This window comes from Emys orbicularis, chromosome 6 (assembly GCF_028017835.1).
Source record: "Emys orbicularis isolate rEmyOrb1 chromosome 6, rEmyOrb1.hap1, whole genome shotgun sequence".
NCBI lineage: Eukaryota > Metazoa > Chordata > Testudines > Emydidae > Emys > Emys orbicularis.
Genome location: NC_088688.1, coordinates 17,930,288 through 17,954,538, shown reverse-complemented (window position 1 = coordinate 17,954,538; position 24,251 = coordinate 17,930,288). Strand labels below are relative to the sequence as shown.

The following is a 24,251-nucleotide window of genomic DNA, read 5'->3' as shown; positions in this document are numbered from 1 at the left end:
ATCAAATACTAGGGAAAACATTTATTTTAGTGAATACAGTTTAACACTCATATGATTTTTGCAAAAAAGGAAGCTTGAGAACTCAGTATGGAGAGTAGGTAAGATTTGTGTGAAATATACACAATAAGCACCTTGAGTAACCAGGGGCCTGATCCAAAGCTCATTCAATGGATCAGGTGCCAAAAGCATGCACAAACGTGACGTGCACATTAATATGCAGGTAGGTAGCTTTTAGACAAGTACCCTGACTATCAGTGCAGAATGAAGTATATTTAGGCTTGAGAAAACAGTTTCATATAACCAAGTGGAACTTGTGACTGGATTTACAAAATATGAGGATTTCACTAATAAGAATGAATTTTGTCCATGATGATAGAAAGAAGAAACAATCTGAATTATCTTTGCTGAAGACAAATTCTTATTAAGATAGCAATTATCTGTTGCCTTGTATTACTATAATGTATTCCCACTTTTGCAGTATGGTATACGATATGCTAATTTAATTTAATTTCATCATTACCATAATACTGGTATGATGGAGATTTGCAATTTGAGGAAAACTGCTAATAACATCAAATTTCTAATGAGCTCCCTGTCACAGAAAAAACAATTCACATACAGTTCATCAGCTTTCACAGGGGAACAATGTTCACTATTTTGAATATTCATAGTTGCTAGGAAGCCAGATTACATTCATTCCTAGGTAGCATCCATGACTTCTCGTTTGAACAGAAAATGCAATTGTATTTCTCAAGCAACCATTTCCAATGTCTGATTTATAATATATCCAAATCCATTAAAGGAGTGAGGGGAGAACAACTGACATGAAAAGACTGTTCACGTTGTGAAAATCAAGCACTCAAAAGTTAGAAAATAACAGAAATAATTTGACTCCTTGTGCTTATACATTATGATTGTGTATTTAATTAAATGACCACAGGTCTCCTGCTTCTTTTAGTGCACAGTATGGATGTGACTCACTTTATTAGCTGTTATTCAGTATTTTGTTTTCTCCTCATTGTTCAACATGTGGCCCTGTGCCTTTTTATTATTTATTTGGCATACGCAATCCGGTCACGCCAAGTCACAGTGTTCTTATCAAGGATGTTCAAGGCACAAAGACCTCAGTTGCAGTTCTCAACAATGTGTGTCATAGCTTGTGGCTGCCCACATTGACATAGTGGATTGTCTCTAAACCACTACCGAAATTCCACTGCAGGCTTATTTACTGCATATTATTAAGACCCAGACTGTACAAATTTCCTCCTGGGCTTTTCTATGGCACTCATCACTATAATTTCTGTGCATTTCAAATTAATGAATTAATTTTCATAACATCCCCGTGAGGTGAGGGGCGAGTATTCCCATTTCACAGATGGGGAGCTGCGATACCAAGAAATTAAAGGTCAAAAGTGTCCAATAATTTTGATTGCCCAACTTGCGATCTGATTTTTTCAGAGTACACAGCACTATATAGCACTTTACATGTTTAAAACTCAGCTCTCACGGACGGTCTATTGCAGTTGTGAGTGCTCAGCACTTCTGCAAATTAGACCTCAGGGTCTCAAGTTGGCCACCCATAAAATGAAGAACACTGTGGCCACCTGTGAAAAGTTTTGCTTAAGTGACTTATCCAAAATCACATAGGAAATCTGTGGCAGGCAGAGATAGAATCCAATTCTCCAGGGTGGCATTTAATTGCCTTAGCCATGAGTCCATCCTTACTCTTCCTGCAATCTCCTGCCTCACTTACTACATACCTTCAACTTGTGCAACAAAGGAAGTAATGTTGTGACTCAGGAATCCTATGTTCCACTGCAGGTTCCGAGGGGAATATTATCTAGGAGTTATAGACTCTTCTGCCCAGGACCCTTGAAACCCTCAGAACCTCTCACCATAACAGCAGCTCATATCAGACCTGATAAACTCACTACATCTAACATGACACTTTGATATCATTTATCCCCAGATAATGTCATTAAGGGATTAAATGAAAGTCACAGTGACACACTAGTCATCATAAGCATTGTGAGATGTATCTATAGATGGTGTGTAAGTTATAGAGGGGTAGCCGTGTTAGTCTGTATCAGCAAAAACAACGAGGAGTTGAAGTGGGTTATAGCCAACGAAAGCTTATGCCCAAATAAATTTGTTAGTCTCTAAGGTGCCACAAGGACTCCTCATTGTTTTTGTGTAAGTTATGTGTACCTACTAAAATATATTTTAAACCATGTAACAAGGCAAAGGTAATAAACAGGTTTTCTGCCAGACAAAAGCATGTCTATTCACCTACTCCTATCTTTGATGTAAATTAAGCATTGTAAGCCAAACGCAATAAGAGCTACATTTGCATTCTAAGTCACCATGAGAATATGATGTCAACACTGGGGTCAGCACATGGGAGAACAAACAACAGAAGGGCTCTTCAAAGGTTTACTGAACTATAACTAGGGGACAAGTAAAGCACTTTGTTATCCAATCATGGAGGAAATCCCTTGAATGGTATGGGTGGTTCATGAAAACTTGGATCCTGGTTATGACTGAAAACCAGAAGCTCTGTCAAAGACTGAACTCTTGGGACAAAATCTACTTTATTAAATAGGAGAGGTAACCATTAATAAGTGTAAACCTAGGACTGCATTTTATGTTTTTTCATTATATGTGTAACCATTTCTGTATCCTTACTCATTATTTCTTATATCTTAATCTTTGATAATAAATGTAGGATTGTTTCACTATAGCCATATATATCCATGATCTGGAGTTGTACCAATCAAGCTGTGTGTATGCTGTTCTCTCGGGACTCACCAATTACTGTGAGTGTCCAGTGATAGGGGCTGGACATTACAGACAGATGCTTCAGAGAAGCTTGGAGACTGGGGTACACCAGATGTTAACCTGCAAGGCAAAGTAAGAGCTGGCAGAGCCATGAGGAGATTATTTGGGTGACTAATTGGCTGGTGGTGTCAGGGAGCTGACACCCAGTTTAGCACCAGCAAGTCTCTCTCTCTCTCTCTCTCTCTAAAATGGGGGGGTAACATGGTGACTCACTATCCCAGGCACCTCGAGATGGGTTACACCCCTCTAGCCTGTCCTTGTCCTTTTCCCAGTTTCTTCTCTACCTCCCCCGCAGCTCAGTCAGGGTGCTTAATGATCAGGGATACCTAAAAGAACAAGGCCCAGAACCGGGGTAGCTAACGTAATCCCAATTTTTTAAAAAGGCTCCAGCGCTGATCCTGACAATTACAGGCTGGTAAGCCTAACTTCACTACCAGGCAAATTGATCAAAACTATAGGAAAGAACACAATTATCTGAGAGACAGATAAACATGATATGTTGGGAAAGAGTCAGCATAGCTTTTGTAAGGGCAATCATGCCTCACCAGCTATTAGAATTCTTAGAGGCTGTCAACAAGCATGTGGACACGGGTAATCCAGTGGATATAGTGTACTTGGACTTTCAGAAAGTCTTTGACAGGATCCTTCACCATAGGCCCTTAAACAAACTAAGCAGTCAAGGGATAAGAGGGAAGGCCCTCTTATGGATCAGTAACTGTTTAAAAGATAGGAAACAAAGGGTAGGAATAAATGCTCATTTTTCACGATGGAGAGAGGTAAACAGAGTGGTCCCCTAAGGATCTGTACTTGGACCTGTGATATTCAACATATTTATAAATGATCTGGAAAACAGGGTAAACAGTGAGGTGGCAAAAACTGGAGACGATACAAAATTACTCAAGATTGTTAAGTCTAAAGCTGAATGGGGTGACTGGATGACAAAATATCAGATGAGATTCTATGTTGATATGTGCAAAGTAATGCACATTGGAAAAAATAATCGTAACTATACATACAAATGGACAGTGTCTACGTTTGCTGTTACAACTCAAGAAAGGTCTTGGAGTCATTGTGGATAGTTCCCTGAAAAGATTTACTCAATGTGCAGTTGCAGTCAAAAAAGCTAACAGAATGCTAGGAACCATTAGGAAAGACACAGATACTAAAACACAAAATATAATAATTCCACTATATAAATCCATGGTACGCCCACACCTTGAATACTTTGTTCATCCCATCTTACGAAAGAGATATTAAAATTGGGAAAAGTACAGAGAAGGGCAACAAGAAGGATTAGAAGTACGGAACAGCTTCCATATGAGGAGGGATTTAAAAAACTGGGGCTGTTTGGTTTAGAAAAGAGATGACTAAGGGGGAATATGGTAGAGGACTGTAAAATTATGAATGGTGTGGAGAAAGTGAATAGGGAAGTGTTTTTTACTCCATCACATAACAAGAACTACAGGTCACTCAATGAAATTAATAGACAGCAAGTTTAAGACAAGCATAAGGAAGTACTTCTTCACACAATGCACAGTTAACCTGTGAAACTCATTGCCATGGGATGTTCTGAAAACCAAAAGTATAACTGGGTTAAAAAAGAATTAGATAAGTTCATCAATGGCTATTAGTTAAGATGATCAGGAATGCAACCCCATGCTATGGGTGTTCCTAAACCTCCAACTGCCAGAACCTGGGAGCAGATGACAGGGGATGGATCACTTGAAAGTACCCTATTATGTTCATTCCCTCTGAAGCATCTGGCACTGGACAATGTCAGAAGACAGGATACTGGGCTAGATGTTCTGATCAAGAACCATGGCTCTTCTCTGGTATAAGAGAATGCTCTGCTGGAAGAGCAAGGCTCATTTATGCAGGACTCAGATCTTTCTGAGGGGCCATCGAAAGATGGAATGAGCTCCTGCAGCATCTCAGAACCACCACACATCTCACCACTTTTCACTCCAAGTGCGAGGCATACTTTAATAAAAACACACAGCAGCAGAAACTTTTTTAATCCACAGACTATTTCCTCCTCACAAGAGGGAGAGAGAAAGAAGAACTACATGGGGCAGATGCTTCTTTTTAATGAACTCTTGGTAGGCAATCATATACCCCAGTGATAGATTAGAATAGGGTTACCATATTTGAACATTCAAAAAAAGAGGAGACTCCACGGGGGCCCCCGGCCTGGCCCCAACTCCACCACTTCCCTGCCCCCATTCCAACCCCTTCCCGAAAGTTCCCACCCCAACTCTGCCCCCTCCCTGCCCCATTGGACCCCTTCCCCAAATCCCCTCCCCAGCCCCGCCTCCTCCCCTGAGCACGCCACATTCTCCCTTCTCCCCCCTCCCTCCCAGCGCTGGGAGCTAGGGGGGAAAGCGGGAACCCTCTGGAGTGATCAACATTCACTTTCTTTCTTGAATGATCAACATTCACTCTCTTTCTTGAATGATCAACTCTTCTTTGGGGAAAAATAATAATGGCAAAATCCCGGATGTTTTTAGATATTTAAAAATTCCTCCCAGACGGCAATTTAAGAACCAAAAACCTGGACATGTCTGGTAAAATACGGACGTATGGTAACCCTAAATAATTAGAATAGAAAATAGGTTCTTCTCTCCTTCCTTTTTTTCTCCTCTCTCTACCTTTCTTTACTTTTCCTATTTCTTCTGTTCTTTTCAGAAGAAATGAAACAGAATTAATCTCCCAGAACACTGGCAGGAGAATGGAAGGGATACAGGTACATACTGGGCCACATGCAATACTGTAAGTTACTTTAATACACAGGATTGTTGAACAGAGAACAGAAATATCATATTTACCAAAGTATAGTATAAAAAGAGCTAGTAGCATCCACAATCTTTAATTTTATGAAAGCTTCTTAGCGTCAGTTTCATGTCATGCTTACCAAAAAACAGATGTGATATTGTACAGTTGTAGATAAGGTATTTATTTTAATCCTTCACCAATTATGTAGTCATAGTGATAAATTAAACTAAACTGATTCCAAAGCACAGATTCATGGTCAGAAATAAATTAACCCCAAGTCCAGCAAACCTCAATTTTTAATCAGAGCTCCCATACACCTCACATTACCTCCAGTGAGAGGCAATAATATTTACTTGCAAAAAATCAGCGACAAATCATTTTTCAATTTACTTTAGGAACACTGAATCGGCGTTTCGAATGAATGAGGAACAAGAATCTTTTATAACTTCCCAACTCAAATCTGTAGAAGGGGAACAACATGAGGGCGAGCCACGAGACTGCTCTAAAGAATAATTTTGTAGAGCGTTTCTATTTATATGAGCAGATAGACTTGTGCAATGCAGTCAAGAATAGATGTTCACGTGTTTCGCCTACTTGTAAGTAACTAGAAACCATCTTTTAATTCTGGTCTAGGAAGTGGCATCAATGAACCAAAGGCTCCTTTTTTCCACTCCAGCTTATGTTCTTTAGTCTCTGTAAGGTTACGTTTCTATTGCTTTGAAATTCCAAGTTTTTCCACTAGCATTTCAGAATGATCTACTGGAACTTCTCTCCCTAGCACTTCACAGTGATATATCAAGTACAATAGACAGCCTACAATGTGACATATGTTTTGCTCTATACAGCAGGAACATTCAGCAGTGTGTGGGCAGTTAATATCATAGTGATACAGTGTTGTCTAGTGCAGTGGTTCTCAAATTGTGGTCCACGGACCACCAGTGGTCCGCAAGCTCCATTCAGGTAGTCCATAGATAGTTCCCTCTAAGGTGCATGCCTGGGCAGCCGTACACGGGAGAATGAAGGGCCACCCACCTAATTAGTGGAGCCATGCAGGCGTGGCTCCACTAATTAGGTACCTGGACCCTGGAGAAGATGCACATGTAAGATGAGGTGGTGGCCTTGGGGGGGAATAAGGGGTAGATGGGAGGGGAGCAGTGGGCGTGAGAAAGGGGGCGGGGGGAATTTGGGACGTGCAGGGCTACGGTGGCTAGAGAAACAAGTGACTTTCCCCAGCTCCAGGGCTGTGGCTGCCAGGGAGAGACGGCCCTCCTTCCCAGCCTCAGCTCTGTGGCTGCTGTGGTGTGGGAGAGACCCCCCTCCTTTCCAGCCCCAGCTCGGGGGCTGCTGCGGTGGGAGAGAGAGGAAGAGACCCCCCCCTCCTTCCCAGTCCAAGCTCGGGGGCTGCCGTGGCAGGGAAGAGAGGGCACATCCATCACATTAGAAAGATAAGACTTCTGATATTAAAATATGAGTTGTTTGCTTTTATTTGTAGAACAAAAAAAACATTAATTATTATTATATAGCACTTTTATCCAAAATGCTTTACAATAGTTAGCTAACGGTACAAATAACATCTGGAAAGATCATTAAGCAGTCCGCCGAGACCCTCAACAATTTTCAAGCGGTCTGCAAAAAAAAAGTTTGAGAATCACTAGTCTAATGGGTGGGTAAATTGACTGGACTTCTATGATATTTTGACAGCTGTACTATTGACTCACTTTGTTACCTTGAGCAAGTCACATAATCTCTCTATTGGTGTTTATACACACACACACACACACACACACACACACACACACACACACACTGGGAGGAGGGGGGGGTATTATTTGCCTACCTAGAAGAGTGGTGCAAACTTTTGTTAATTAAACATATAAAGCATTTTGAGTTTCTAAGATGAAAGATGTTCTTAATACAATGTTATTATTATTAGAGCTGTTGATTTTTACCATTGCTTTTGTTCCTAAAAGTCAGTGCATATTTAAAAAAACTCCATGCACTATTTTGTGGCTGGTTTTGTTTGGTTGTTTTAAGTGTGTGAGAGTAACCTTGCATAGTTCACAATATGGTACATGCACTGTGCGTTTGTGAATAACAAATGACAAAGAGTGGATGGGTTTTCATGTGTAGTTTGCAATTTCCCAATTTTGAGCCTATGGCAGATATATAAAGAACATATTAATATTCAGAGCCCAGGCCATGTTTGAAGCTTTTCAGCTTATTGTGGCTTATAAAAGGAGAGCTAACAAAATCACTAGCCCCTCCTGACTGGTACTTGCCGCTGTCTCTGTGCAGTGGGAGAACATCATAAGATTGTCTCAGTTAGAATATCAGCGGCTCAAAGGTGCCACACCAGGTCCACAAGGCAGCCCTGCTTTGCCTTATCCAACTCACACATTCAGCAGCACTGAAGCAGTTAATTTATTACTAAAATTAGGAGTTTCAAAATAGTTGCTGTCACTGTTCTTGTCAATCAGAAAATCTGACTGAACGTCCATGCCAGCTAAGTCTCACCCAGGACTTTGGGAGACCCTGTGTGGTGATTCTAGACAGCATAGGCTGCATTCAGTGCTAGCCTGGCAGTTAAAAAGTGAGAACCACAAGGTCCATATCCAGAGTCCTACATCAAATATCCCCTCCTTTATAGCCATTTCAACAGAGTCCTGAATCTCCTCAGCCACAAAGGATGCTGCACCTTGCCATGGGTGTTATTTGTGTACTTAACATAAACTGGTTATTTAAAGTGGAAACATCAAAGTGGGTGAAATAGCCCATTCTACAATGAACCCTATTACCTGCCATCATAATGAGTTTGCTAGAGTATATTCCACTTGGCATTGGGAATAGGGTTTTAAATGTAAACACTTATACACAAATAGTAAAGTATTGGGTTTCTGGGCCTTGTAAATATCTTAACATGGCATGATGACACTCAAAAAAAAAAAAAAAAAACAGGTCACTCAGTAGTTTGCAGTTATAGTTTCTATTAGCTGCACGTATAATATTTTATCAAAAACTAACTGCTATTGTATCCATTTATTTTATTTTGTGGTTAACTAAATAATCGATCATTATTATTCTTTGTATTGTGGTAGCACCTAGTGTCCCTAGTACTATTGTGCTAGGCACTGTACAAACAAAAAAATAGAAAGACATCCCTAGCCCAAAGTAAGAGCCAACAGACAGATCCAACAAAATGAAGGGGGGGGGGGGAGAGGGGAGTGCAAGATAATAATGAGATAAGTTGAATTGACTGCAGAGAGATGGGAGAGATTTAGACCCACTTATCATCAAAGGATGAGTCTCCCAAAGAAAGCAATCCACAACTTTTATACTTACCTTTGCAAATTATAAAGATAAAGCTTTTGACCAATGCAGCTATGTTTCATGGGCCAAATTCTGCCTTGATCCCTACTGGGCTGCTGGGGTTTTATGTCAGATTTTGGCCTAATCACTTTACACATAAATAGTTACCCTCCTATCACTTTCTGGTATCTTAGCTATAGCAGCAATGATAGTTCAAGGAATGTACAGGAGTTTAACGCTGCAGACGATGCAGTGTGTATATCAGTAACATCCTGAAAGTCACCCCCAGAAGTTACTGGTTTTCACACACAAAGGTCATAATTTGACCTTGCCCCTGCAACACTGCAGATGCAACTTTCAAGCTGATGCTTTAGGCACCTGTTGACATTGTGTAGGTGATGTGTAAGGTGTTGTAAAATAGACATTGTTACATTTGTATAGACTCAATGGGTCAAATTCAGAGGAGGTTGGTGAGAATGTAAATTACAGATTGGTATGTGGGTGAGACACTGAGAAAGCAAGGAAATCGAACAGATTCTAAATTGCTGCAACACACACCCTGAGGGGATCAGAAGAAGATATAATATACACTAGCTTAGACTCATCTCCAAATTTGGTCTCGTGATTGTAGTCACTGTCAGTTTTCTGGGACTTCTCAACGTGAGCAGAACTACAAATGGATGCATCGTCATTTGCAGGAGGCACCACAGATAGTGAGTAAGCACTACTTTCAAACTTTTTCGCATTGCTTTAAAACTTGACTTAAATCAGGCAGCTGGAGTGCTGAGACCACTTCCTATCCTGTTGACTAATACTGTCCCATTGTTTCCTTGTGCACCCCGATCTGTCATATCCACCTGCTGTCTCTTGTCTTATACTTAGACTGTAGAGAAACAAGGTGGGTAAGGTAATATCTTTTATTGGACCAACTTCTGTTGGTGAGAAAGACAAGCTTTTGAGCTTCAACTGACCTGAAGAAGAGCTCTGTGTAACCTCGAAAGCTTGTCATGCTCACCAACAGAAGCTGGTGCAATAAAAGATATTGCCTCACCCACCTTATCTCTCTAATATCCTGGGACCAATACAGCTACAACACCACTGTATACATACTTAGGCCTGGTCCCCACTAAGCCCCCACTTCGGACTAAGGTACGCAAATTCAGCTACGTTAATAACGTAGCTGAATTCGAAGTACCTTAGTCCGAACTTACCGCGGGTCCAGATGTGGCAGGCAGGCTCCCCCGTCGATGCCGCGTACTCCTCTTGCCGAGCTGGAGTACCGGCGTCGACGGCGAGCACTTCCAGGATTGATCCCAGAACATCGATTGCCTGCCGCCGGACCCTCCGGTAAGTGTAGACGTACCCTTAGACTGTAAGCATTTTGGGAGTGATACCACCTTTTTGTTGTGTGTTTGTACAGCGCCTGTCACAATGGGGACTTGATCCATGACTGGGGCTCCCAGGTGCTACCACAATAGAAAGAACACATAATAATAAAAGAGAAAAAGGAAATGCCTCCTGTGATTTGTTTTTCATATAAAAAATCCTTTATTAAGGGGAACATTGGTGAGTAAATTCTAATTAAAGCAATTTGTGGGGTTTTGTTTTGTTTTGTTTTAACTGGAGTTGAGAGAAAAACACGGAGAGAAAATTTAGTGAATGTAGCTGCCTCCGAAGTCAGAGGGAAGTGCGCTCACTTATATCAGGGTTGCATCTTGGTCAAGGAAACAGCAAGAAGATACAAGACGTTTAACTGGATACAAGAGAGTTGAAGGACAAAAATGGGATAAGAGGAAAATATATTCATCTATTAATTCTTTTTTCTTATTTGTCTTAGTCTAATACATGCATTAAAGTCAAATAAAAAATGGGAGCGGTGTGGCTCGCAAGCCATAAATACATTTCAGAGTCTGTCAAAATCATAAACCACTCAATCTTCGCTTGTATAGTTTATTATGATTTTATCAATGAATTTTTAGATTTGTAATTCATAGATACCCATGAGTTATTCTGTATATAAACACAACTCAAGGAGTCTGACCTCTATTTGTGTGAGACTGTTTGTTTTCCACTATAAAACAGAGTTGCTTCCCTCTCCCCCATTTTTCTTTATTGCTGTAGTTTTTCTAGTCTGCAAAAAACCTACATCCACGTCATTAGGTCCATGAATGTAACACAAGGCTCATGCTGGGAAGAAGGCAGTTAGGACACCAGTTATAACCATGTCAATCAGAAAGAACTGCCTTGCTATCAGTAAATATAATCTAAGGGAGGTATTTACCAGCCCCAGGGGTGCAGTGTATTTATCAGTTCATGTTTTCCTATAAGCAAACTATGGGGTCTCTACTTTTCTCATGCAAAAAAAGGGTCATAATCCAGATTACATTGTTCCACTTCAGGAGTTTGGACTGGAGTCAGTGAGTGGTTTGTGTGGGGACTGAGAGTGGAATATGGCCTGAAGTTTGTAATCCTTCTTCGATACCCTTGTATCTGCTCATCCATTTCCTTCAGCTCAGTGATGATGCCTGGAAGGTACAGCGATTGCTTGATACTGTCTGATATGCTTATTTATGTGTTGAGTTTGATTGTGTGTGTGTGTTTTATTTTGTCTAGGGAGTTTCATTTCTAGCTGGTTGTATATCTGAAGAGGTTTATATACACACACTTTTGGTAATTTATGTATGTCCCAAATTTTAGAGCAGGATTTCTTTTTACTAAAGAAGCCACCACTCTTAATACTATGTATGGTTTCTTTGGATGATACATTGTATAGTAGTAAACTGAGAAGGACTTAGATACTACAATGAAAAACCTTAAGAATAAGTATGTGCATAGAAAGTTACTGATGGGACCCATGAATAAAACAAAAAATAAAATAAAAGCTAAGAGCATCTGTATTGTTATTTATATTGCAGTAGTTCCCAGGAATAAAACGTAGCCAAACATTTTCAGCTATTCTCTTTTCTGCTGAAATCAAAAGGTTTATTTGAACTTTTTGTGGGAATGTTTCTCAAGTACAAACTGGAATTTTTGGTCTCAGTCTTGGTCTCTCTCTCATTCATATATGTGCCATAGCCACCCAGCTATTCTGTGTGTCTTTCGCTCATATATATAACACATCTCCTGGGATCTAGAACACCTAGGTTTAAGTCCCTGCTCAGAATCAAGGCAGACCAGGGACTTGAGCCTGGGTCTATTGCATCCCAGAAGACTGCCCTAAAGAAATCTCTTTTTCTCTGTTTTTGTACTGAAACATTTCTGAAGGTCTCTTTCCCCCATCCCCCTTTCCCCCAATCAGAACTCCAAATTCAAAAAGCTCAATTTTATTCACAAAACAGAATTGTTGTTTTCTAGCCAGCTCTGCCTAGGAACCCTCCAAGCATGCTAGAAACTGTACAAACGCATAATAAAATAATAATAAATAATAATAATAATAAAAAGCTTAAAATCTAAGTTGTTTTAGCAATCTAAGAGTTCTTAGGAATAAAGGAAAGAAAATTTTATTCATAGAAATGTAGGGCTGGAAGGGACCTTGAAGTCATCTAGTCCAGCCCACCCAGTGAGGCAGGACCACATATACCTAGATCAGCGGTTCTCAACCTATTTACCATTGTGGGCCTGTCATAACTATAAAGGGAAGGGTGACAGCTCTCCTGTGTACAGTGCTATGGAATCCCTCCTAGCCAGAGACTCCAAATCCTTTTACCTGTAAAGGGTTAAGAAGCTCGGGTAACCTGGCTGACACCTGACCCCAAGGACCAATAAGGGGACAAGATACTTTCAAATCTTGGGGGGGGGGAAAGGCTTTTGTGTGTGTCCTTTGTTTAAGGGGTTGTTCGCTCTTGGGACTGAGAGGGACCAGACATCAATCCAGGTTCTCCCCATCTTTCTAAACAAGTCTCTCTTATTTCAAAATTGTAAGTAAAAGCCAGGCAAGGCGTCTTAGATTTACTTTGTTTTCTCAACTTGTAAATGTACCTTTTACTAGAGTGCTTATCTTGTTTGCTATACTTTGAACCTAAGACAGAGGGGATTCCTCTGAGCTCTTTAAGTTTGATTACCCTGTAAAGTTATTTTCCATACTGATTTTGCAGAGATGATTTTTACCTTTTGCTTTAATTAAAAGCCTTCTTTTTTAAAACCTGATTGATTTCTCCTTGTTTTAAGATCCAAAGGGGGTTTGGATCTGTATTCACCAGGAGTTGGTGAAAGGAAGGAGGGGGGAAGAGTCAATCTCTCCTTGTTTAAGATCCAAGCAGTTTGGATCTGTATTCACCAGGGAATTGGTGAAAGGTTTCTCAAGGCTTCCCAGGGAGGGAATCCATCGAGAATGGTGGCAGCGGGACCAGAGCTAAGCTGGTAGATAAGCTTAGCAGTTTTCATGCAGGCCCCTACATTTGTACCCTAAAGTTCAAAGTAGGGATACAGCCTTGACATGGTGGCACAGCGGTGGGATCGTTTTAAACCCAAAAGCCAGTAAGAGATTTTTTTTTCCTTCTAGCTGCTTGGAGAGCAGAGCTGAAGGTAGATGCATATCTTATCTCTCCTTGCCTGAAGGCAGAGGTGTTAAGTTTTTTTAACAAGGTCCTTTGTTAAGAGAAGGGTTCAATTAATGAGCAAACAACTGGTAAAGATAATTTACAAGCTGAATTGTGTTTTTTTTCTTTTTTACATCCTCGGAAGTAGCTAGTTAGAAACTCTCTGTTAACTCAGCAGCACTCAGCAGGAGCCTGAGCTAAATACATCCCAGTTTCAGTCAACTGCAGAGGGTGAGACCCAGCACAAGAAAACCAGGAAAATGACTACCAGTGAAGCAGCTAGCAAACTAGAACTGGCCAGATTAGAAGCAGAAGAAAATGAGAAAAAACATCAGAGACTACTTCAAATTAAAAAACTCGAGGAAAAAGCCAAACAGGAGGCCCATGAAAGAGAAGAAAAAGCCAAACAGGAGGCCCATGAAAGAGAGGAGAAAGCCAAAGAGGAGGCCCACAAGAGAGAGATGGAGCTGGAAAAAGCCAAAGAGGAGGCGAGAGAAAAAGAAAGGAAGCATGAACTGGAAGCAGCAAGTGCTAAGCAGGATGCATCAGACCATCCTAACAATTCCTCTCCAAGTACCACTTCCCATCCCAGGAAATTCCCCACCTACAAAGCAGGCGATGATACTGAGGCCTTCTTAGAAAATTTTGAAAGGGCCTGCCTTGGATACGACATCCCTCCAACCCAGTACATGGTAGAGCTGAGGCCGCAGCTCAGTGGACCCTTAGCAGAAGTGGCGGCTGAAATGCCTAAGGAACACATGAACAGTTATGAACTTTTAAAAAACAAGGCCAGACTCAGAATGGGGCTAACACCCGAGCATGCCCGTCGGCGGTTCCGAGCCCTAAGGTGGAAACCAGATGTGTCATTTACCCGGCATGCCTATCACATTGACAAAAATTGTGATGCCTGGGTATCAGGAGCAAATGTTAAATCTTTGGAAGATCTGCTTTCCCTAGTAAAAATGGAACAGTTTTTAGAGGGTGTTCCTGAGGAAATAGAAAGGTACATCCTAGATGGGAAGCCCAAAACTGTAACCGAGGCGGGGGAGATTGGAGCCAAATGGGTGGAGGTGACAGAAAAGAAAAAAGCTAGTAGCAGTTGGAGCGAATATCAGAAGGGGCAAGCCGAAACAAAACCTTATCACCGGGGACAACCCAAGACCCCACCCACATCCCAAGGGAAACCCCAGACGCCTTCTCACCCCACCACACCAGTCTCCAGCAACCAACATCGCCCCGGTGATACCTTAGCAGGGCGATGTTTTAAATGTAATGAACTGGGGCACATAAAGGCTCACTGCCCCAAGAACCCCAACCGATTACAGTTCATTACACCCCAATCACACCAAAGAACCCCAGACCCAGATGCCTCTCTCATACCCTCGGAGCGAAGGGAAACCTTGAGAGTGGGCGGAAAGAAGGTTATCGCTTGGAGGGACACTGGGGCACAAGTGTCAACTATCCACCAATCCCTAGTGGACCCCAAACTCATCAACCCGGAGGCTACAGTGACAATTCAACCCTTCGTGTCACAGTCTGTAACCTTGCCTACAGCCAAGTTGCATGTCCAGTACAAGGGCTGGTCAGGAATGTGGACTTTTGCAGTCTATGACAATTATCCCATTCCCATGCTGCTGGGGGAAGACTTGGCCAACCATGTGAAGCTAGCCAAGAGGGTGGGAATAGTCACCCGCAGCCAGGCTAAGCAAGCTTTCACCCCCATCCCTGTTCCTGAGCCGTCCACCAGGGCCCCGTCTGTGTTACCGGAGACCCAAACACAGGTAGTGGAACCGGATCCCCTGCCAACGACTGCAACAGCCGTAGTGGATCCAATCCCAGAGACCCAGCCAAAGCCAGTCCCAGAACCGGATCTGGCAACGCAACCAGCACCAGAACCATTGCCAGCACTGAGTCCAGCGCTTGCAACCCCGTCTACAACTGCAATGCCAGAGGGCACCAGCGAGCCTGAACTGGCGGAAGCAGCAGATAACCCTACCCAAGAGGCTCAGCCAGAGCCTGAAATACCACATAGTGCACCAGCGGACAGCGGTTCACAGTCAATGGAAAAAGCCCCAGCACCTGCATCGCTTCCAGAGGGACCAAGCCCAAGTCCACAGTCCAAGGAGGAACTGATGTCTCCAGCATCAAGGGAACAGTTCCAGGCCGAGCAGGAAGCAGATGACAGCCTTCAAAAAGCTTGGGCGGCGGCGCGGAGCACCTCACCGCCTCTCAGCTCTTCTAACCGATCCCGGTTTGTTGTAGAAAAAGGACTTTTATACAAGGAGACTCTTTCTGGTGGGCACCAGGAAGACTGGCATCCTCAAAGACAGTTGGTAGTTCCCACTAAGTATCGGGTAAAGCTCTTGAGCTTAGCCCATGATCATCCCAGTGGCCATTCTGGGGTGAACAGAACCAAAGACCGGTTGGGGAAGTCCTTCCACTGGGAGGGAATGGGCAAGGACGTTGCTAATTATGTCCGGTCTTGTGAGGTGTGCCAACGAGTGGGAAAGCCCCAAGATCAGGTTAAAGCCCCTCTCCAGCCACTACCCATAATTGAGGTCCCATTTCAGCGAGTAGCTGTGGATATTCTGGGTCCTTTCCCAAAGAAGACACCCAGAGGAAAGCAGTACGTACTGACTTTCATGGATTTTGCTACCCGATGGCCGGAAGCTGTACCCTTAAGCAACACCAAGGCTAAAAGTGTGTGCCAGGCATTAGCAGACATTTTTGCCAGGGTAGGGTGGCCCTCCGACATCCTTACAGATTCGGGAACTAATTTCCTGGCAGGGAACATGAAAAACCTGTGGAAAGCTCATGGGGTGAATCACTTGGTTGCCACCCCTCATCACCATCAAACCAATGGTCTGGTGGAGAGGTTTAATGGAACTTTGGGGACCATGATACGTAAATTCGTAAATGAACACTCCAATGATTGGGACCTAGTGTTGCAGCAGTTGCTTTTTGCCTACAGGGCTGTACCACATCCCAGTTTAGGGTTTTCACCATTTGAACTTGTGTATGGCCGCGAGGTTAAGGGGCCATTACAGTTGGTGAAGCAGCAATGGGAGGGGTTTACGCCTTCTCCAGGAACTAACATTCTAGACTTTGTAAGCAACCTACAGAACATCCTCCAACACTCTTTAGCCCTTGCTAAAGAAAACCTAAAGGATGCTCAGGAAGAGCAAAAGGCCTGGTATGATAAACATTCCAGAGAACGGTCCTTCAAAGTAGGAGACCAAGTCATGGTCTTAAAGGCGCTCCAGGCCCATAAAATGGAAGCGTCGTGGGAAGGACCATTCACGGTCCAGGAGCGCCTAGGAGCTGTTAACTATCTCATAGCCTCCCCCACCTCCAACATAAAGCCTAAGGTATACCATGTTAATTCTCTTAAGCCCTTTTATTCTAGAGAATTAAACGTTTGCCAGTTTACAGCCCAGGAAACTGATGACGCGGAGTGGCCTGCAGGTGTCTACTATGAAGGAAAAAGGAATGGTGGCGTGGAAGAGGTGAACCTCTCCACGACCCTGGGACGTCTGCAGCGACAGCAGATAAAGGAGCTGTGCACAAGCTTTGCACCGATTTTCTCAGCCACTCCAGGACGGACCGAACGGGCATACCACTCCATTGACACAGGTAATGCTCACCCAATTAGAACCCCACCCTACCGGGAGTCACCTCATGCCCAAGCGGCTATACAAAGGGAGATCCAGGACATGCTACAGATGGGTATAATCCGCCCCTCTACCAGTGCATGGGCATCTCCAGTGGTTCTAGTTCCCAAACCAGATGGGGAAATACGCTTTTGCGTGGACTACCGTAAGCTAAATGCTGTAACTCGTCCTGACAACTATCCAATGCCACGCACAGATGAGCTATTGGAAAAATTGGGACATGCCCAATTCATCTCTACTTTAGACTTAACCAAAGGGTACTGGCAAGTACCACTAAATGAACCCGCTAAGGAAAGGTCAGCCTTCGTCACCCAGGCAGGGGTGTATGAATTCAATGTACTCCCTTTCGGGTTGCGAAATGCACCCGCCACCTTCCAAAGACTTGTAGATGGTCTCCTAGCAGGATTAGGAGAATCTGCAGTTGCCTACCTCGATGATGTGGCCATTTTTTCTGCTTCATGGACAGAACACCTGGAGCACCTGAAAAAAGTCTTCGAGCGCATCCGGCAGGCAGGACTAACTGTTAAGGCTAAAAAGTGTCAAATAGGCCAAAACAGAGTGACGTACCTGGGGCACCAGGTGGGTCAAGGAACTATAAATCCCCTACAGGCCAAAGTGGATGCTATCCAAAAGTGGCCGGTTCCAAAGTCAAAGAAACAGGTCCAATCCTTCTTAGGCTTGGCCGGATATTATAGGCGATTTGTACCACACTACAGCCAAATCGCCGCCCCGCTGACAGACCTAACCAGAAAGAAACAGCCAAATGCAGTTCAGTGGACTGATAAGTGTCAAAAGGCCTTTAACCAGCTTAAGGCAACACTCATGTCTGACCCTGTGCTAAGGGCCCCAGACTTTGACGAACCGTTCCTAGTAACCACAGATGCTTCCGAGCGAGGCGTGGGAGCAGTTTTAATGCAGGAAGGACCGGATCAAGAATTCCATCCTGTCGTGTTTCTCAGCAAGAAACTGTCTGAGAGGGAAAGCCACTGGTCAATCAGCGAAAAGGAATGCTATGCCATTGTGTACGCGCTGGAAAAGCTACGCCCATATGTTTGGGGACGGCGGTTCCAACTACAAACAGACCATGCTGCGCTACAGTGGCTTCATACCGCCAAGGGAAATAACAAAAAACTTCTTCGGTGGAGTTTAGCCCTCCAAGATTTTGATTTTGAAATACAACACATTTCGGGAGCTTCTAACAAAGTGGCTGATGCACTCTCCCGGGAAAGTTTCCCAGAGTTAACTGGTTAACAATTGTTCTTGTAATGAAACATATTGTTAGTTTTTATATAATCAGTAGTATGTCTAAAGGTACATGTGTCTTGTTAACTCTGTTTTCTCCTAGAACTCCAGGAAGAAATCACAGCCAGTGTGGAACCGGACGTCCAACACTATCTGTGATTTGGGGGGCGTGTCATAACTATAAAGGGAAGGGTGACAGCTCTCCTGTGTACAGTGCTATGGAATCCCTCCTAGCCAGAGACTCCAAATCCTTTTACCTGTAAAGGGTTAAGAAGCTTGGGTAACCTGGCTGACACCTGACCCCAAGGACCAATAAGGGGACAAGATACTTTCAAATCTTGGGGGGGGGAAAGGCTTTTGTGTGTGTCCTTTGTTTAAGGGGTTGTTCGCTCTTGGGACTGAGAGGGACCAGACATCAATCCAGGTTCTCCCCATCTTTCTAAACAAGTCTCTCTTATTTCAAAATTGTAAGTAAAAGCCAGGCAAGGCGTCTTAGATTTACTTTGTTTTCTCAACTTGTAAATGTACCTTTTACTAGAGTGCTTATCTTGTTTGCTATACTTTGAACCTAAGACAGAGGGGATTCCTCTGAGCTCTTTAAGTTTGATTACCCTGTAAAGTTATTTTCCATACTGATTTTGCAGAGATGATTTTTACCTTTTGCTTTAATTAAAAGCCTTCTTTTTTAAAACCTGATTGATTTCTCCTTGTTTTAAGATCCAAAGGGGGTTTGGATCTGTATTCACCAGGAGTTGGTGAAAGGAAGGAGGGGGGAAGAGTCAATCTCTCCTTGTTTAAGATCCAAGCAGTTTGGATCTGTATTCACCAGGGAATTGGTGAAAGGTTTCTCAAGGCTTCCCAGGGAGGGAATCCATCGAGAATGGTGGCAGCGGGACCAGAGCTAAGCTGGTAGATAAGCTTAGCAGTTTTCATGCAGGCCCCTACATTTGTACCCTAAAGTTCAAAGTAGGGATACAGCCTTGACAGGGCCACATATGCAGCTCTCTATATGTTTTAAACATCTATACTACCTGTATGGCCCTGAGAATATCACATGGACCACAGCTGTGCGCTGATTGGGCCACAATCAGGCTGAGAATCATTGACCTAGATAATCCCTGACAGGTGTTTGTCTAACGTGTTCTTAAAAACCTCCAGTGAAGGGAATTCCACAACCTCCCTTGGAAGCCTATTTCAGCACTTAACTGCCCCTATAGTTGGAAAGCTTTTCCCAATATCTAACCTAAATCTGCCTTGCTGCAGATTAAGCTCATTACTTCATGTCCTACCCTTAGTGGACATGGATAACAATTAATCACCATCCACTTTATAACACATCTTAAAATATTTGAAAACTGTTATCAGGTCCCCCGCTCAGTCTACTTTCCTCAATATTAAACATGCCCAGTTTATTTGTTTTCATTTCCTCATAGGTTGAGTTTTCTATATCTTTTATCGTTTAAAAATTTGTTGCCCTCCTCTGGACTCTCTCCAGTTTGTCCACATGTTTCTTAAAATGTGGCATTCAGTACTCCATCTGAGCCCTAACCAGGGATAATTAGCTCCCCCAGATTGTTTTCAGCAGTACTACTGCCTAGCCAGTTATTCTCCATTTTGTAGCCGTGCATTTGATTTTTCCTTCCTAAGGGGCCTACTTTGCACTTATCTTTACTGAATTTCATCTTGTTTGATTTCAGACCAATTATCCAATTTGTCAAGGTCATTTTAAACTCTACTCCTGTTCTCCAAAGTGCTAGCAACTCCTACCAGGTTGGTGTCATCTGTAAATTTTAAAAGCATACTTTCCACTCCTTTATGCAAACCATTAATTAATATATTGAATAGTGCCCAACCCAGTACAGACCCCTGCAGCACCCTGCTAGATAAGGCTCCCCGGTTTGACAGAGAATCATTGATAACTATTCTTTGAGTATGGTTTTGCACCCACCTTATACTAATTTAATCTAGACCACATTCTCCTAGTTTGTTTATGAGAATGTCACATGGGATTGTGTCAAAGGTCTTACCAAAAATCAAAATATATCATGTCTGCTGCTTCCTCCTATCCACTAGGCCAGTAATCTAAGTAATAAGTCTCTGTTCTTGATGTTGACATTGCAGTTGGCCTTTGCAGAGGGTCAAAGAAAGAATGAAATGGAGTTTAGCCCAGATTTCTGTGCCAATGTCCCCACTAATAATGCTGTGAGGACATTCAGCACAGAAATATGGACCCAAATGTGCAGTTCTGTTTATTTGCTAATAATCTCATTGATGTAAGTGGGGCCAGTTAAATTAATAATCGTTTCAGGATCAGGCCTGTCATCAACTAACTTTTTTAAAACAAATACCGTGGCTTCTCATGCAGATATCTGGTGTATGTAACATCATATGCTACGACATCTAGGTACCAGGGATACCCAAGATATTTTATAGAGAGAAAAGATTTTTTAAATGGTTAGTTTATACGTTTCTATGCTGAGTGCACCTGGCTGTCTTGCTGGTGGGGTCACTCAAAGAAAAAAGCTGTGTTTACTCAATTGTAATGTTTCTTTTGCAGTTCACCACTAAATGTGACACCAAAATTATCACTCTGGATCTAAGAGAACAGTACTGCGGCATCCTCCAAAGAGTTTCTTGAAAGGTCAGTCAAAGATGTGCCTTTCCTGGGGATTCTACTGTGGCTTAGAATGTTGGGTCTCAGTCTGGATACTGATAAATGGGGCTTCCTCCTTAAGGTACACAGGAGGATGCATTTACTACAGAAAATGTCAGAGAATCTCTGTAATGAGTCTGCAAAGGAGTCTTAGAGACTAACTGAGTGCTTGCCAGCAGGAACAGCTACTTTAGAAAGCTGTGTGTTGGGATGACCTCAATATTTCTAGAAATACCTTCTGAGAAACGACAGCTGATCTTACGACAAGAGGACACATTTTTAACTCAGAGAAATGGCAGCTTTTCCTAATGCAAAGTGTCTTCTCTTTGTATGTTTGAATAAAGAATGTGTTCCTACTGACCCAAAAAAGATAACAGCTGTCACCAACTGCCCAACCCCTGTCAACATTGAGACTGGGCAGACTCTCAAGTGCATGTAGTTAAAAGGTGGGCTTGTCATCTCATATATTCAGATCTTTTAAAAACATTTCCCTTGCATTTTTCAGTGTTAATTTGCAAAACGTGTGAATTTTTAAAAAAAGGTACATTTAAGCAAATGCACCACAGTCTAACTGTGTTAGACTGGGGTAAATTCAGAGTACCCACTGGAGTTACTCCATATTTACAATGGTATAACTGAGGGCAGCATTTGAACCCTTTATTTATTCTCTCCTCTGTTTCTTATCTTCTTAAAGTCTGAATAGCTGCTTTGGACCATCTGTACATAACATCATTTGACAGATCAAATATCCCCAGGACACGAGAAGCTATATTGGAGCAATGCAGTGAAATTAAAACATAGGACAAAGGAAAGCAATTGTAAGGAACTGCAGGATTTTTAAATTGCTCTGTAGATATCAACTCTCAAAGTGATCATAACTTCAGCTGGGAGCACACACATCTGACTCTTCTTCCCACTCCTGCCATCTGCATCCATCTCTACTGCTTGCTCCTGACCACATAGCTCTTATTCAACACCATCCACACAACATCTCTTCCATGACTCTCCCGCATTCTACAGCGGCAGCCAGCATTCTACACGGATCTCTTGCAGCAGAATGAGGCCCAGGATCACTTCTGAAATCACTTCAGGATCAGGGCCTGAGGTTATAAAGTGCTTTGAGATGAAAGGTACTACTAAAAAGTTGAGGCATCTTTTCTCCTTGGCTCTGTCCTCAAAACAGGCTAGGTCACCACAAGATAGCCTAATTCAGGGCACCTTGCAAGTAGCTTCCCTAGTCAAGGTTCCTATGGATACCCGACTGGAATTTAAAGCAGTCTTTTAGAGAAAGAATGCTCCTCTCCAGATGAACTCTGTTTGTGGATGAAATTCAATAAGGACGAATGTCCCCTCTCAGTCTTAGAAGGAACAATCAGTTGTACACATACAAAATGGGAAATGACTGCCTAGGAAGCAGTACTGCGGAAAGGGACCTGGGGGTCACAGTGGATCACAAGCTAAATATGAGTCAACAATGTAACACTGTTGCAAAGAAAGCAAAAGTCATTCTGGGATGTCTTAGCAGGAGTGTTGCAAGAAAGACACATTAAGTAATTCTTCCACTTTACTCTGTGCTGATTAGACCTCAACTGGAGTATTGTGACCAGGTCTGGGCACCACATTTCAGGAAGGACGTGGACAAATTGGGGAAAGTCCAGAGAAGAGCAACAAAAATGATTAAAGGTCTAGAAAACATGACCTATGAGGGAAGATTGAAAAAATTGGGTTTGTTTAGTCTGGAGAAGAGAAGAATGAGAGGGGACATGATAACAGTTTTTAAGTACATAGGAGGTTGCCACAAGGAGGAGGGAGAAAAATTGTTCTCTTTAACCTCTGAGGACAGGACACAAAGCAGTAGGCTAAAATTGCAACAAGGCAGTTTAGGTTGGACATTAGGAAAATTTTCCTAACTGTCAGGGAGATTAAGCACTGGAAGAAATGGTCTTGGGAGGTTATGGAATCTCCGCCATTGGAGATTTTTAAGAGCAGGTTGGACAAACAGCTGTCAGGGATGGTCTACATCAGGGGTAGTCAATTATTTTTTGTCAAGGTCTAAATTTCTGGGTCAAGATATAATCAAGGTCCAGGCTCTGAAGAAAATAATAAAAAATACTAACAATAATGATAAGTAAAAAAAACATTTCAGGGTCCATTCAAAAGCATCTGGCAGTCTGGATTTGACCCACATCTGCCTATTGACTACCCCTGGTCTACATAATACTTAGTCCTGCCTGAGTGCAGGGGACTGGACTAGAAAACCTCTTAAGGTTCCTTTCAGTCCTACAATTCTATGATTCTGTGATATCCCTTTTCTATGTGCCTTCAAAGGTCCTAGTTTCAGAGGCATGTATACTTTCCAGTGCTATGCTCCTACTGCTTCAGACTGCTCTATTGCTCCCTATTGCTCAGCAACAATTTAAACATTATGACTGGCCATGGCATATCAAAACTGAGACAGTAAATTCTCAATATATCTCCCATCAGACCAGCCTTGGAAACAATAGTGTCTTAAGAAAAATAATATTGATATTCTACATAAAGCCTTGCACTTCAACCAAGTAAAGATGCTTCTTGTCTTCTTTGATGCTTTTTGATTATTTTCATGCTTCTATAGTTTTCAACATGAAGGTCAGTTAGTGCAGAAATTCACAACAGCAGATCTTCATGGCTCTGAAGAGGAACAGTCTGGAGCCATCAGAAATGAAAATGAAATATCACTGTAGTTATGCATGAAAAGTAGCTGTAGAGGATTTGGAAATATGCCAAGTGGTTAGACTGGGCATGGGTGATCAGGGCATTTTGAGCTTGATCCTCAATTGCAGCTGAGACATGCCTAGTGCAAGTGGGTGCAACGGTTATTTTTAACCAATTAAAGTCTCCAGTTCTGGAGTCAACCAATATTCTAGCATAACTTAGAACAGCCTCTGAGTTTCTCTATGTTGCACCTAACTTTTCATGATCCCAAGAGGTCATTCCAGCAGCCAGGGACCACCAAAGCACCGCTGTGCTTAGCCAACACCTTTTCCCCCTCTTAATGCTTCCTACATTGCTACAGTGCAGGGTGGTGTTGAGTCAGCTATGTCCCAGCTAGTGGAACTCCATAGCTTATCCTCTTCTCTCTCTGATAGATTTGACAAGACAAGAAATTATCATCATTGACCCCTTATTTCCTATGAAAAAAGAGTCCAATTTAATGTCACAGTGACCAGTTCAGAAGTTGCCAACCTTTTC

General features: G+C 42.5%; 1 protein-coding gene across 1 annotated transcript in view; it reads right to left on the bottom strand.

Moving 5' to 3' along the window:
* Window positions 1-24,251, bottom strand: part of DCC (DCC netrin 1 receptor) — a 923,941-nt gene that overhangs the window by 353,967 nt on the left and 545,723 nt on the right. The window lies entirely within an intron of this gene.